Here is a 7,309-nt window from a genome sequence, read left to right on the forward strand (position 1 = left end):
GGGGCCACTCTGACTTCACCAGGCTCCCCTGACCATGCCAGTCCCTGGCCTGCAACCAATGGTGTCCTTTGTGTCTCTCCCAGCACAGACCCAGGCCCAGGGGATGCCCAATGCTGTGAGGAGGCTCAGACAGCAGGAAGGAGAGAAGGAAGGAAGGAACTTCCATAGTGCTGATGCCTACAAAATTACAACACGTGGTGCTGTTTCTACTCCATCGCCATGTTCGCTCTTTATTTCCTATGTAATTCTCTATTCAACCAGCCTCAGTTGAGCACAAAACCATCCTTGTACCACCATGAATAGTTGGCCATGGCTCTTTGATAGCAGTTTTTATTCTGCCGTAGAAATTATCCTTGAACCAGAAAAAAAAAATCCGCAATTCAACACTCCATCTTTGTGAAGAGCTGGTTCCGAATTCTGGGTCACTTTTTGGAAAAAATATCTGTTGTGGTAAACAGTGCTGCATCTGTGATCTCAAGTCTCTACTGGAATTGGATAGAGATGGTGAATTTCAGCCAGAGCGCCCAAAGAACTCGTGTCCCGCGCTCCTGAACGCCATCAGCCGCCGCACCTCCATCTTCCCTCCTCCCACGAGTCTCCTGCTCCCCGTGACTCTGGTAAGAGCTCCTCTGTGAATGTGGAGGTGGTCTGGGAAGTTGGCCCAGTGCTCCTGGGACCGACACTAACAGGTCCAAGACGGGGTCCAGGTCCTGCCTGGGCCAATCCGGGAAGAGCTTGCCAATGGCATCACAGGCACCTCGGGGAAGGGGATGGTTTGGTTCAGGACCACCCAGAGGCCTGCTGGGCCCACTCCAAGGCCTGGCTGAGGCCACAGAAGGGCTGGCCACCTGCTGATGCTCATTCTTGAAGCCCCTCACCTGCTGGCAGTGAGCTCCATGCCCTGTGGCTGAGCAGCAGCGCTGTTGTCCACCTTCCTGGGCAAGCATCTGCAGCTGTCCATCTTGCTCTCCACCTCCTGCAGGTTGAGGGCAGTGGTGGGGGTAGTGCTCAGGGTCAGGAAGGAGCTGACCCCCACCATGCCACCCTTCTCACCCTTCCTCTTGCCCTGTTTCCAGGCCTCCTCGCAGTGTTGCTGGGCCACGTCAGGAAGTGCTGGAGGACGTGGCATTGCACCAACACCAGGCGGCCAGCCGTGTGGCTCATCCCGCAAATCAGGCTCTTCCTGTGCATGGAGATGGAGTCCCTCTGGAGGCAGCCAGTGGCCCTATTCTCGGGCAGGTGAAGCATGGAGATGACTGGGAACTTCACTAGACACGCATCCATCCAGTTCAAGGGCTTGTCGCGCCGTGCACCAGCTTGCAGGAGAAGTAGGTCTTTATGTCCTTGAACTTGTTCTACTGAGTGGTGTCGCCAGCGGTGCACTGGGTTCTCCTGCCACTTGGGGCCATGGGGTAGGGGTTTTCCTGCCACTTGGGGCCACGGGGCCAAGCACCAACAGCACCATGCACATAGCTTGTCCCTGTCTTTCACAGAGCCCAACGCCTCGCCAAGCACGAAGGTCTCCCTTCCCGACTTGATGAAGGCAGAGTAGCGGTTGAGGTTGCAGCTCACAGTGACCGAGCTCCTGCCCACGTGGGGACCCAGGGAGCCGTCGAGCTCCAGGTATGCACCTCTGCCCAGTGCACCTGGATCGTTCACCGTCATGGAGCTGCCATCCCACTTGTCGTCCCAGTCATCATCACTGCCCTAGCTGGCCTAGTTGCCACCAAGGAGCTGCTGAGGCCACGGCTTCAGGGCATCCCTACCACCTGGAAATCCTGCGCCGGCTGCTGGAAGGCACTCTGTGGTGGCACCAGCTGCGGCTGCAGTAGCAGCTGGAAAGCACTGAGAGATGGCTTCAAGGAGGCAGGCAGTGCACCGGGCAGGGCCTTGAAACCTCTGGGTGGTACAAGGGCCATGGCACAGTGGGTCAAGGCACAGGGGCAGCCATGGCGCGCTGGGCCAGTCCAGGGTTGCAGACCACTTGCACTGCAGATATAAGGCCAGGGTTGCTGAGGCCATGAGCCCCTGCGAGTCAGCCCTTGATGTCCTGCTCACTACACAGGCTCAGCACTTCATGTTCTCATAGATCACTCTCAAATTTTCTGCCATCAAGTAGTACAGCAACTGAATCCACAGTGCCATGGGTCCCCTGCATGGTCATCCTGGCCACTGTGGAGGCACGTTGACACCTCTAGTTCCCCTCCCCTCCCAGGGCTCAGGTTGAGGCCAGGCCCCTCTGGTCCTAGGAAGTGTGCCCTGAGGGTGGGGCTCTGTCCTGCAGGTTGAGTCAGAGGCCGCAAGGCACGCTACTGATGGCTAGGGCTGCAGGGGTGCCACACTCACCCCTCTCTGGGGAAGTCTTAGAGTGAACGGCGTTCTCATTAGAGATGACTTCCCAAGGCCCAAGAGCCATCTAGGGCTGTGGAGCAGCTAGCCGGGTGCTGCCCTAACTCCTTCCACACCGGGCTGGTCACTGCCCTCCAAGAGGAGTTGGATGCAGGTGCCATTGTGTAGAGAAATGTCTCTGGACCTGCCTCTTGGTTATCATGGGGCACAGTAGTTTCTGGTGTCTGGGATCTGATGAAGCCATTTAGCCGATCCAGGGCAGATGTGGAAGTGACAGGAGCTCAGCATCCCTGTTCAAGGTCATACCACAGGAAACACAAGCCCCCAACGCCAGCCTGCTCCATCGGAAGCTTTGGCATGGAATTCCACCAGAGGTACCGCCAGTTCACCCAAGGTCTGTCTTGAGCTAGGGACGGCCTGGCCACACCCTGAGCCCCGGAGGTTCCCAGAGAGCAACCTTCTGCCCTGGGCGCTGCAGAAACCCCCTTTTCATGCCACCGGGCCTCGGCCTCGGGGACAGCCTGGCCAGGCTAGGCTAAGGGAGGACCAGGCTCCCATTCCAGAGGAGTCGCCTGCATGTGCTGCTGGAGCTGGGCGGGTGGGCCGGGGAGGGCCAGCCCATCCCCCTTGCAGAGAGGCTCAATGCCAGGAAATACCCGAAGAGCCCTGGGTGCTGGGGTCCCTCCCTTAAGTTTGGCTGAAGAGAATGCAGATGAACCCAGCCTCTCCACCAAACCCATCAGATGTCGTCTCAGGGCCAGGTTCTGCACATCTGGGTCTCTGGAGTCCTTGGGGCCCCTGTGTCCTCCACCCTAGCCTGACACAGAGGACACCCCTGCAGGCTGCAGATCCCAGAGCAAGGGGTGTGTGCAGCTGCCTGGGTATCCCCCCTGGGACAGGTAACACAGGCTTCAGGCTGGCTTATGCCTCGTATCCTCATCCCAGGGCTGTGCGGCCCGGGATGCAGCCCTGATTTGGAGCTCAGGTGGGAAGAAGCTCTCACTGTCACCTGGCCCCCTTGCCACCTCACATGGGGGCCTGTCTCCACAGTGGGTGAGATGGCCCCAGGCACGGGGTCCTCTCCGCTCTCTGGGGCCATCCACTCCATGCCAGGACTGGACCATTCCCACGCCTGGCTGAACTCTTGGTTCTGGCCCTGGGCCAGAGCTCCTGCCCGTGTCCTCTCCCCGAATCCTCTGGGCCAGAAACACTGATTCTCCTGTTCACCTGGCATCCCTGAAGGGGCGCTGTGGAGTGAGGGGACCCTGCTCCTCCCGGCATCTGTTGATGCTCACAGCGGGGGCAGGGAGCTCGCACAGACCAGAGAGAGTGTAAAAGGTGCAGGGGGCACCCCCGCCTGTCTTGAGCAGCATGTCCAGTACACGTGCACTCAGCACATCCCCTGAAAACCGGCAGGTCTATTTGTAGAAGTTTCTCTGTGTAGAGGAAGAGGTGTTGAAGGTCCAGGTAGTAGAGCTGCAGGGACCCAGGCCCCCTCTACTATCAACTGCCCCAGAGGATGACTCAGGAGGGGACCTGATGCTGGAGCCTCCCTAGGGGTGGCAGGTCCCAGTGTCTCCTCATCAGTTCCTTCATGCAGACCCGAAAGTGCGTGAGAACCACATCGTCCTCCAGGGCCCAGGCCCGGGAGAACGTCTCCTGAACCAATCCTTATAGTCCAGACTGGGACATATTCACGAGGCACTCTAGGGACAAGGGGGTAGCATGGAAGGGGTCGGTGCCCACACCCAGGTTTCCACCACAGCTACCTCCCACTGGGAGGTTCTGGGTCCTTTTGCAGCCACCCCTGGCTTCCAGCTGTGCACAGGAGGCCATGGCCAGGGGGAGGCCTGGGTGAGGAGGTGCCCACCACACTCCTGCCTTTGATCTGGGTCTTGTCAAGGTGGGCTCCTTGTCTGGGAGGACTCAGTGTCCTGCTCAGCACAACAGGCCCAGCCTGGCCCTCCAGACTGAAGCAAAGGGTCATGGGGACAGTGTGAGGGTGCTGTCCTTGGGCCAGTCCAGGTCTGTCCTGGGGAGTGGGGCTGGGGGTCTTCCTGGCATGTTCCTGGAACAGAGTCACCGTGAGGATGAACAGGATGACTGTCTGCCTGGTCAGCACAGAACGGGCACCCAGTGAGCACTCGAGAATGACCCTCCTCGGGCAGCTGCCGCCCACCCAGTAGCGACTGTCCCCAAGTCAGCAGGGAGGGAAGAGAGCAGGTCACGCTCTCCTAAGTCTGATCAAGCAGCTGTGCAGAGATGTGCCTCTCACCTAGAAAAGAGAAAAGCGTCCTTTGGGCAGAACCCACTCACACTGTGTCTCCAACTGCTCTACGACACAGAGCCGGGCAGGTACCTGGGTGTTGGGTAATGGTGACATTGTGGGTTCACGGCACCCATCACAACGGAGCCCTGCATGGGTCAGCAGGGCCCAGAGACGGCATCCTCTGCCCCTCCTGAACTGTCGACATGTGTGCGTGCAATGCGTCTGTGCACTTGAGTGCAGGTGGATATGTGCAGGTGCGTGTGAGCGTGTGTCTCTCCTCCGGCCGGCCCTGGCTTCCCCAATCACGTGTGCCCCCATGTCCTCATCACTGTCACCCCAGGGCCTGTGGTCAGCATCAGAGCATCCACAGGTGCGCCCCAGCCTCTGCCTTCAGGCAGGGTGGTCCTGGGGATGCAGGCAGGGCAGGGCAGAGCCGTGGGTGAAACCCCCTCCCTCGGGAGGGACTCAGTGTGTACAGTACTAAATCTGCATAGCAGGGCCATATTCAATGCACTTCTCCTCCTCCCAGTAGCTCTCTGGGGTGCAGTTGATTTCATCTCCCCTACAAATGGAAGAAAGGCTTCTAGGACAAACCCCCTGCCTGAGGTCACCCAGCAGCCAGCTGACCTTGTCCTTACTAAGTCCCCACTAACCAGGCCCCCACTGGCCAGACCCCCACTCACCAGGTCCCCACCCACCAGGTCCTGTTGACTAAGCCGGACTGATCGTGTTCTGTGCTGACCAAGCCCTGCAGACTGGGTCCCACTGATCAGGCCCCCCAGTGACCAAGCCACCACTGACCCGGTCCCCCGTGACCATCTACCCACAGACAAGGGCCCATCTTCTGTCAACCCATCTAAGAAAATGGGTTTGGCCCCAGACCAAAGCCATTTTCTTAAGTTCCAAGGAGCTCACTAGGGTATAAAGCCAAGTGGGGAGAGGCTAAACTTCAGAATCTGGGCGTTTTCAACATTTGCAGGTATTTCCACATTCTTCACCGTGATTTCACCAATGTGCTCTCCCACCATTGAGGGTTTCTACCTGCCTCCAAAACTGCTGGTGTTGCCAGACTTTTCATTTATGTTGGGTGTTGGGTTTGAAATGCCTCATGGTGGCTTCTTGTTCCTCATGACTGGTGAGGTTGGGTGCCCTTGTATTTTAATCCTGTGCCAACTGGGTCCCCCCACCCCCGCCACTTGCTGTCTCTGCTTCGTAAGGAGATTTTCTTGCCCGGTCAACTCCAAGGGATCACAGGTTCAGGGGTGCCCCCAAAATGAGACACTTAGTGTTTGATGAATGAATGATGATGTTGAGGCCAGGAGTGAGAGGAAGGTCAGCAGGCAGACGGGGCCCATGTGGACAGAAAGGGTTTATTCCAAGTCCAGACATGACCAATAGAGATAAAAAGGGGGAACAATTGTAGTAATCCATGGGAGAAGGAGTGAGCCTGAATTTGAAAGATGGAGAGAACTGGACATGGAGGAGGGGAGGGAGGAAGGCAGAACAAAGGAAATAAGCAGCTGTTGACCAAAATACATATGTTGTGATTCCATGCATATGATCAAAACGTGATCGTGTAATCATGCACATTTCTCAAATTCAAATGGACAAGGTATACGTAATTTTCCCCATTCCTCCCACGAAGCACAACTAAAAACCTGGGCCAGACATCATACATAAAAATATGACTCTGAATAAGATTCAGCCTTTAAAAACAAGAAAGCTTGTGTTTACGTGGATGAACCCGGAAGACGTTCAGTGAAACAAGCCAGGCACAGAAAAACAAATACTTCCTGTCTCACTTGTGGAATCTAAAAAGCTGAACTCCCAAGTAGAATGGTGGCTCCAGGGGCTGAGGGAGGGAGGAGGGACTGAACAGATGTTGGTCAAAGGGCACAAGAGGAATTGTTCCACATGGCGACTCTAGTCAATGTATTTTATTCTTGAAAAATGCCGAGTAGTCTGGGCGCAGTGGCTCACACCTGTAATCCTAGCACGCTGGGAGACCGAGGGGGATCACTTGAGGCCAGGTGTTTGAGACCAGCCTGGGCGACACAGTGAGACCTCATCTCTCTTTTTTTTTTTTTTCAATATAAAAAAACTGAATTGCTGAGCAAATTTTAAGTGTTCTTACCACAGAAAAAGAGATAAGCATGGATGTATGGTCACGGGTATGTCAAGGAAATGTTAAATTAGCTTGATTTAGATATTTTACGCTGTACGCCTATGTCAAAACATGTTCTATGCATCATATTTACAACTTTGTCAAAATAAAAAGTGATTGGGAAATTGGATCAAACTAGCAAAATGTAAGACTCTGAATGATGGAGGGAAGGCAGACACAGTGGGAATTTCAGGACCCAAGGAATGACATGAAAGTCAATTCTTTGGTGTTTTGTTTTGTTTTTCGCCACATACAGCCCAGGCTTGGACCTGAAGAAGCTGGCAACCCGCGAACGCCAACAGGCACGGTCGAAAAAAGCAAAAGAAAAATCCCAAACAAAATCCTGTTCTCCCTAGCCAAAGGACCAGGAGAGGGGGCAGCCCAGCAAGACAAAACACATTTAGACAATTCTGGCTAACTCAGCCAGTCCTTGGCCGTGAGTTCGTTTTTCTGCCACCTCACTTTGGTGCTGGGCTGGTTCTCCACCCTCACAGGGTGCGTTTCTCAATCCAGACGCTGGGGGGCGC

The 7,309-nt window shown here is 55.8% G+C and overlaps 1 pseudogene; it reads left to right on the plus strand.

Moving 5' to 3' along the window:
* The first annotated feature begins 295 nt into the window (after positions 1-295).
* Positions 296-6,915, plus strand: LOC130541010 (uncharacterized; annotated as a pseudogene).
* The last annotated feature ends 394 nt before the right edge of the window (positions 6,916-7,309 follow it).

Source organism: Pan paniscus, chromosome 20 (assembly GCF_029289425.2).
Source record: "Pan paniscus chromosome 20, NHGRI_mPanPan1-v2.0_pri, whole genome shotgun sequence".
Taxonomy (NCBI): Eukaryota; Metazoa; Chordata; class Mammalia; order Primates; family Hominidae; genus Pan; species Pan paniscus.